The 9,151-nt window shown below is 40.5% G+C and overlaps 1 pseudogene; it reads left to right on the top strand.

Moving 5' to 3' along the window:
- The first annotated feature begins 4,855 nt into the window (after window positions 1-4,855).
- LOC118661928 lies at window positions 4,856-5,829 on the top strand (annotated as a pseudogene).
- The last annotated feature ends 3,322 nt before the right edge of the window (window positions 5,830-9,151 follow it).

Below are 9,151 nucleotides of genomic sequence, written 5' to 3'. Positions count from 1 at the left end.
ACTCCCTCCCATTGTGAAGTTCCCAGAAGAAATTGTGAAGTCCAAAGATTACATTCTCTTGCAAGTTCAAGTTCTAACAATTTAATGTGCAAAAGAATTAAGACCCTTAATTCTTCCTCCCCAAGTTCTTATTCTACCTAGGCTCAGCTAAAGGACTTAGTCTCAAATATCTGGTAGAATCTGGGTTCTTTCAACCACTGCTGACTGGGATTTTTATCACTTAAATAAGTGTAATTTCTTGTATTCCCCAACATTTCAAGAATCCAAAGACACACCTAGATTATCATGACAGGTAGTACTATGGTCGTAAAATTTAAAGCAAAACAAAACCCAGCCCCTCGAAAGTTTCTCAGGTGAAACTATTTCTTGAGCATAATACTTAGTCTGGACCCACATTAATGTGGCCAAAGAACCATAGCAGTGAGTCATGGTCCTGAGGAAAGAATAGTCAGAGAGAAGATCTCAATGTTAGTCTTGCCAAGATGTCAGTCAGTTTACGTCAATTATCTGAAGTTCATGACTATAAAATTAAACCCAATTGGGAGAAATTTCTCAAGAGAGATTAATTTATCTTTTCCATCAGAGAGAGGTGTAGGAGACGCGATAGCCTTCTTAGAAAGTGTAGAAATTTACAACGGTTACAGCACCCGTCACAAGATATTTGCATTTCCTCTTCAAGTCTTGTATTTCTGGTGCCCAGGTGCCATACCTAGTGTGGTATCTATTTAGACCATCATTATCACACCGATTTCAGAGCAAACATCTTCAGTCCTATGACGTAAAGGCTGCTACTCCTATTTCTTGAAATAGAATTGCTTGGGCTTGTCAAACCTGTTTTCTAGAAATGATGTTACCTTACTACATTTTTTTTTCTGCTGGAGTCTCAATCTCAGTAGAGCTCTAAACTGAAGCTCCTATCATGTTTAAGAATATTTTCCTCCTAAGGATCTTGTAAAAGCTGATTTTTTTTTTTTTTACCCTATATTCGCAAAGCATATTGTCTTCCCTCAGAGTTTGGATATCAAAGGCTTTTAGTAAAATTTCATTTTGTGCCAGAACCGGTTTGGCTCAGTGGATAGAGCATCGGCCTGCGGACTGAAAGGTCCCAGGTTCGATTCCGGTCAAGGGCATGTACCTGGGTTGCAGGCACATCCCCAGTAGGAGGTGTGCAGGAGGCAGCTGATTGATGTTTCTCTCTCATCGATGTTTCTAACTCTCTATCTCTCTCCCTTCCTCTCTGTAAAAAATCAATAAAATATATTTAAAAAAAAAAATTTCATTTTGCTTCTTTTTTTTTTCAAGCATAGGACCTATCTCCGGGGGTTCATTTTTCTCTTCTGCCCTGTAAATTTTTCCCCAAAGACTCATTTTAAATTCGATATATTAAACCTAATGCTTAAATGGATCATTTTCTTACTTATCACAAATAGGAGTACTATGATTTTTGGACTTGAGTATCAGCAGTTAAGGGACATTTTGGATGTTCTCATTTTTTAGTTATTATGAACTAGAGACCCAATGCACAAAATCTGTGCAAAGGACTTGGCCCCTGCCACCGTGGCTTCATCCAGAAGGTCATCTGGAATGACATCTGGTCTAATTAGCATATTACACTTTTATTGTTATAGATAATGCTGTGAACATTTATTAACATTATTATTATAGATAAAGCTATGAACATTTGTTTGCAGGTTTTTATGATAATCTGTATTTTCATTTATTTTGGGATGATTCCCACTATGAATTGGTAGGTCATATGGTAAGGCTATGCTAAATTTACAATAAATTGCCAAACCATTTTCTAAAGTGATGTTACCATTTTGCATTCACACTAGCAATGAATGAGAGTTGCAGTTGCTCCCTATCTAGCCACACTTTAATTTTGGCCATACCAGTGAGTGGGTAGTACCATATTGTTGTGGTTTGAATTTCTATTGTCCTGATAAATAGTGATGCTAAACAGATTTTTCAATGTGTTTATTTTATTTATTTCATATATCCAAACCAGTGGCAGACCAGAACCAGTCCAGAACCTAAAACTGGACCATATTTTGACTGGTAGTTAGGTAAGTGGATGACACCAGCTGGAGTTGTGGTATCACAGTAAAATAGAGATTCTGATAAGTTTGGTGTAAGGTTCTGAAACTTTAGTGGCTGACAGTAACTACGTCTCTTACATAAAATGCTTTCCAGAAGAAACCTTAAAGGCAAAGATTATTGCTGTCAAGTTATTTTCTTGCTGGAGTAATGAGAAAGTAATTACCTTACTCTCAGGTTTTAGCAATGATGATTAGTAGAGCTGCAAATAAACAGAAAATTTAGTGGGAAGTGAAAGGATATGGCCTTAGTCCCAGAAGTCAGATTTCTAGCCCTCATTTCCACTGACCCTTTCATCCAAAAACAGTTTTAGCCATATCTTTCTGTGTGCGGTTAAAACTTAGATGACGAAGAGGGTTGTATCATTGTCTCAGGAGTCAGGGACAGAGTGGAGTGTTGAGAGAACACTGGGGGACTAGCAGGGGGTTTGGAGGTAGGGATGAGTCTTGATGAAGAGGGAGAAGAAGGAAAAGGAAAATGAATTGACAAACCTCCTTCCATAGAAGGTTCTCCTTCACTTGCTGCCCAGCCTTCTTTATCCTCTTCAGTCTTCTTTGTGTAGGAGGAAGATGGATGATATGAAGGGAGAATGAATGTTTATGGGGAGGATATAGGGTATTTGAAGTTGGACTGAGTAAAATAAAGCAAGTGGGAAATGAGAAAAACAATGGTGTCAAAAATAAGAGGCATTTTTAATACATTTTTGGTCTGCTTCTGATACTAGGATTATAATCATAGGAAGTCATTTTACTTCTTCAGACCATCTATAAAGTTAGACTGTGGATCTTTGGAGACTCTGTGGTTGGAGGAGAGCCTGTGGAGATTCTGTGGCTGTTCTGAGCTTTATAAACACCTTTCTTTGTGATAATATTTGATACCGGCTTAGACCTTGCTTTCACTCACTTGAAATGGATTATTCTAGACATTTGAAAATCTGGACAGTTGACTTTCTGCAACATTTTTCTGAAATACAAAAATTCAACATAAATATTCCTTTAGGGTGAATGAGTGGGGGTTTAATCAGTGAAGAGAAGGGTATGTAGGCATTTTGATCATTTTAAATCACTCCTTTGCTCATCACATACCAGCAGAATTTACTCTCAAAGATCTGTTGGAGAAATGTTAGGCTGGATCTAGTAAGCTTCAACTGGAAGGCAGTCTATGGTTCCCATATTTTTTATGTTAATTCACTTGGGTTTCTTTATGTTAAAAGAGGAATGCTTCCCAGAAATAGCCATTTTTCTTGACTGTTGCTAGGAAATAAAGTCAGACTCCACAGCATTTAATATATACCATGGGATGGAGGGAAATAGAAGATCCCCACCCTGATTTCCATTAAAGGAAAAACTCTGACCCAAAACAATTTAATTAAGTCTAGTTCACTTTCCACATTAATAAAGTGAACAGCCATTAAACACTAATGTCAGCTTCTTTTAAGATTCTGGCAGGTCCTGCCAGGTAAAGCGAGAAGACAATTTTATTTCACAGTAACTGGAACCCAGTGGCACAAAAAAACAGGACATGCTTGTGGCTTAGTGAGGCAATTGAGTCTTTTCTTAACATGGGTTCAAATTGTACTGACTTCCAAGTATAGACTGTTCTTCAGCAATGTGTTTATTATAATGGACCAACTAGCAAACAACCAATGGGGTCTACCGCTCCTTTCCATAAACATCACGTAAAGGAAACTAGAATTGACAAAGTTGAGGTCACCATTGTGCACAGAACTGAAGTTCATACTGACCTGTTCTCTCACCACCTTAGCATTTACTCTGCTAAGAGTAATGAGTGTCAGCCATTGAGTGGGCTGACATCTAAACCTAAGCATGACTTAGAGCATTTCCCATTGGCCAGAGAAAGAATCTAAGGTGTGGAATTTCAGAAAGAAAAAATTAGAGCAGAGGTTGGGGAATCCTAAGTATAAGAACCTAGGTTGGGAGTGGAAGGAAAGATTCATAGGGAATGCCCCAACCCCAAACCATGGTGGTTAGGGGACTGTAATAGGCTAAATAATGGTCCATGAAAGGGTTCATCCAAGTCCTAAACCTGGAACCTGTGAATTACCTCATATGCCAAAAGGACTCTACAGATGCTTGCAGGTATGATTAAGGATATTAAGTTATGGAGGATCATCCTGGATTATCAATATGAGCCCTAAATGCCCTTATAAGTGCCCTTATAAGACAAAGCAGAGGCAGATTCAGTGACAGAAGTGGAGAGAGCAGTGCGACTACAGAGGTTGGAGTGATGACAAGACAAAGAATGATGCCAGTCACCAGAAGCTTTGAAAAACAAGAAAATGGATTCTCCTCTGGAGCCTCCAGAAGGACCAGACCCACCAACACTTTGGGATTATCCCAAAGAAACTGATTTCAGACTGGTGACCTCCAGGACTGTAAGACTCAAGTTATGTTGTTTTAAACCACCAAGTTCCTGCTCATTCATTACGCAGCTATAGAAAATGAATACAGGGGCAATATGAATTAGGAAAAAGAAAAAGCTATTTCATCAGATTCTTGGAATGGGAAAATATAGGGAGGAGATAGAAGAGATGTGCAGGCTGCTTAGACTAGGCTTTAGGACACGCATGTCAAACTCGCAGCCCACAGGCTACATGCAGCTCACAAGAATATTTTTGCAGCCCAGCCAATATAACAGTATGTAAAGAACATTTTAATAAATTTCTTAACTTAGCTCTCTGCTCCTCCTGCTCGTCAGACAGCCTCTCTTCCTGAGTGGTGCCACAACCTGAGACACGATGGTGAAGGTCGGAGTGAACGGATTTGGCCGCATTGGGTGCCTAGTCACCAGGGCTGCTTTTAACTGGCAAAGTGGATAGTGTCGCAATCAATGACCCCTTCATTGACCTCAACTACATGGTCTACATGTTCCAGTAAGATTCTACTCATGGCAAGTTCAAAGGCACTGTCAAGGCTGAGAACGGGAAGCTTATCATCAATGGAAAGTCCATCTCCATCTTCCAGGAGTGAGATCCCGCCAACATCAAATTGGGTGATGCTGGTGCTTAGTATGTTGTGGGGTCCTCTGGTGTCTTCACTACCATGGAGAAGGCTGGGGCTCACTTGAAGGGCGGAGCCAAGAGGGTCATCATCTCTGCCCCTTCTGTGAATGCCCCCATGTTTGTGATGGGCGTGAACCATGAAGGATGACAACTCCCTCAAGATTGTTAGCAATTCCTCCTGCTTGGCCCCGGTGGTCAGGGTCATCCATGACAACTTTGGTATCGAAGAGGGACTCATGACCACAGTCCATGCCATCACCACCACCCAGAGGACCATGGATGGCCCTTCTGGGAAGCTGTGGTGTGATGGCTGAAGAACTACCCAGAACATCATCCCTGCTTCTACTGGCCAAGGCTGTGGGCAAGGTCATCCCTGAGCTGAATGGGAAGCTCACTGGCATGGCCTTCCATGTCCCCACCCCCAATGTGTCGGTTGTGGATCCGACCTGCTGCCTGGAGAAAGCTGCCAAATACGATGATATCAAGAAGGTAGTGAAGCAGGCATCAGAGAGCCCCCTCAAGGACATCCTGGGCTATACTGAGGACCAGGTTGTCTCCTGTGACTTTAACAGTGACACCACTCCTCCACCTTTGATTCTGGGGCTGGTGTTGCTCTCAACGACCACTTTGTCAAGCTCATTTCCTGGTCTGACAATAAATTTGGCTACAGCAACAGGGTGGTGAACCTTATGGTCCACAAGGCCTCCTAGGAGTAAGAGTCCCCTGGACCACCAGTCCCAGCGAGAGGAAGAGAGGCTCTCAGCTGTGGGGAGTCCTTGCCCCAGATCGACCCCCTCTTCCCCACACTGAGAATCTCCTGACCACTGTTCCCATCCCAGACCCCCTGAAGAAGGGGAGGGGTGTAGGGAGCCCTACTTTGTCATGCACCATCAATAAAGTTCACTGTACCCAGCCAAGAAAGAATTCATAACTCCATTTTTACCATATCCTGTTATACATAATTATTAATAACGAACTACAACATTCGCTGATGACTGGTTACTATAACCGTGTTGCACTCATTTCCCTTATGCACATTACACGCAGGCACATCATTTCTCTCCACTAATACCAGCAGCGAATATTTTAGCAGCCAATTGCCACTTGTCATTAGTCTTATACTGACTTGTTTGGTGTGTGCAACAGGAAATATTTTGCTTTCAGAGAACAAGAAAAATGGGTTTATTCGCATTATGCTTATTAATTTGTGCAGTTATTCAGTGTCAGGTAAGTTAATGTTCAAGAAAATATATTAATTTTTATTAAAATGTTCTATTATTTTATGTTAACGATGACTCATTTATTTCAGCCCTTTGTATTCAGCATGTCTCCGTCAAAATAAACCTACCTTTCTATGAACATTGAAGCTTTTGTTTTTTTGCGGCCCACATAAACTTAAACTTTGTTTATTTGGCCTGTGTTAGCCTTTGAGTTTGACATGCTGCTTTAGGAGAAGGAAAGGAGGAAGGAAATGTTAAAGAGCTGTCTCCAGGCATGTAGGAGGCAATGATAATGAGGAAAGGGTGTGTGTGTGTGTGTGTGTGTGTGTGTGTGTGTGTGTGTGTGTGTGTGTGTGTTTTAATGAACTTTTGCTGTGCTTTACAAATTAAACCTATCCCCATTTTAGCATGTTCTCAAAAGACTGGGAAAAGATATGTTTTCTGTTAAAACTTATTTCTGTTTGAAAGTCATTTCTTTCCATGTAACTAATATGAAGAATGTAAATTTAACAAAGAAAAAGCTATAAGAAGGTGGGGATTTCCACTCATTTTGAATTCAAGCTGATGCCCCTAAAGAAGGAGGTCAGATCCTAGGAGGACTCTGGGTCTCAGAAGGGGAATGGAGCAGAGGAACAGGCCGTGTCTGGGTGTGATTCAGTCAGAGCCTCTACAGAAATAAGTAATAGCCTAAAGGTTAAGAGGGTAATGAAGGGAAGGTTTCCAAAGATACAGATGAAATCAAGGAACAAACAAGAGAAGATGAAGCACGGGCAGAAAACCACTGTTTCCTCTAGGTCTGGAGGGACAAAGGGTGTCTGAGTTGGAGTTTCCCCAGAACAGAGGCTGAGACTAGCGGGTTATGTGGGAAATTAAAGAAACACCAAGAGGGAAGTAAGAAGTTTATGTGGGAAGTGAAAGAAACATCAATAGGGAAGTAAGAAAGAGACACGTGGAATGAATGGCTGCCAATAAAGAGTATCAAATCAATAATCACTACAGACAATTGGAACTTAACACAGGCCATAAGGTTAGCCACCCCCGGCCAAAGGAGCCACTGTGGCCCTGAGCTAGGGATGGAAAGACCACCCAGCCTAAGGTGTTAGAGCCCAAAAAGGGTGAGAAGGGCATCTATGGGGTGGGAGAGCCAAGCCTGGAGAGGCAGAGGCCAAGCCACTTCCTGGAGTGTGTGCACTGGATGGAGGAGTCAGAGCCAATGCTGAGACAGGAAGCTACCACATAGGGATGGGGGTACTACCAAAATGGGAGATTGATTTCATACTGGCGGATTGAGCAAATAAGTAAACATTTTAAGGATAATGAGCCCTGGCCGAGTGGCTCAGTTGGTTGGAGCATCATACCACAAACCAAAAAAGGTGCAGGTTTGATCTCCGATCAGGGTGCCTACAAGAGGCAATCAATCAATGTCTCTCTCTCACATTGATGTTTCTCTCTCTTTCTCTCTCCCTTCCTCTCTTTCTAAAGTCAATGAAAACATGTCCTCGAATGAGGTTTGGGGAAAAAAATGATGAGAGTCAGGTTTCTCACTGTCATAAGAGGGACAAATAATAGAAAGGAATAAATGTAAGGTGAGCCCTATAGGGTTGTATTGGAGTTAAAGGCATGAGTATGAACCTATGGATTTCAACATATATTGATAGTTACAGATATAAATATAGATGTAAATGTGTATGTACACATACACATACATATGCACATATACACATATTTGCCTCTATATTTACATATATTGTGTTTATACATATATTTGTATATGTGTGTACATATGCATACATCTATATGTAAATATGCATATTATATATATGTATACATATCCATAAAGATATATATGCACACACATTTACATCTATATGTGTGTGTGTGTGTGTGTGTGTGTGTGTGTGTGTGTGTGTATGTGGATCCCTGTTCTATTCACTGCGGAGCCTAAGAGCACAGAAATCCCAATAGTAATAAGCATAACTAATGCCTAGATCTTGGCTGCTAAAATCATTGCTTACTCCAAAGATACCAGGCCTCCTTGGAGAAACTGTGGGTTCCAGCTCTGGGACAGCGAAAACATGAGCTGCGTCTGGAATGCCTAGTTCTGCCAGAAAGCAAGGAAGTGCTGAAAGAATGATGGGGACTTGTTAGAAGGACTCAAGAACTAGTTTGAACAGTCTCCCACAGATGGGACAATTTATGCATAAAAGTAAAATAATGATAGTAACACATGTCTACCCATTGGCCAAATCAGGAAACCATATAAGTATAAATGAATAAATTGAAATTTTGATGAAAAAAACAGAAGAGTTACAAAATTTCAAAGTACCGCTGCATAAAGAGGAAAGAGTACTTTACAGTGGAGAACTCGACAAACAACACCTCAGCTAAGTTACCAAAATCAACATTAAAAGAATGTAGCATCTCTTATTTGTTATTTTTGCCAAAAATCAATCACCTGTTGTTGTTTTTTTAATTATGAAGAAACATCAAACTGACTCAAATCAAGGAACATTCTACAAAAGAATGGTTTGTAATCTTCAAAAGAGCCAAGGCCATGAAAGTATAGACAGAGGAATTGTCCACAGTGAAGGACACGATAGAGATGTGAAAACTAAATGCAGGGGGAGATTCTGCTATAAATGGAATATTTTTCTATAAAATATATTATAGGAGCATCTGGAAAAACTTGAATGCAGCTTGAGGATCAGTTGGTAACAATGTATCAATGTGAACTTTCCAGTGTTAATGGATTATGATTATGGAGGGAAGTATGCTTGCTTATAGGAAATAGATACTATTATTCACAGATGAT

Source organism: Myotis myotis, unplaced genomic scaffold (assembly GCF_014108235.1).
Source record: "Myotis myotis isolate mMyoMyo1 unplaced genomic scaffold, mMyoMyo1.p scaffold_m19_p_8, whole genome shotgun sequence".
NCBI lineage: Eukaryota > Metazoa > Chordata > Mammalia > Chiroptera > Vespertilionidae > Myotis > Myotis myotis.
This window is presented reverse-complemented; position numbering and strand designations above follow the sequence as displayed.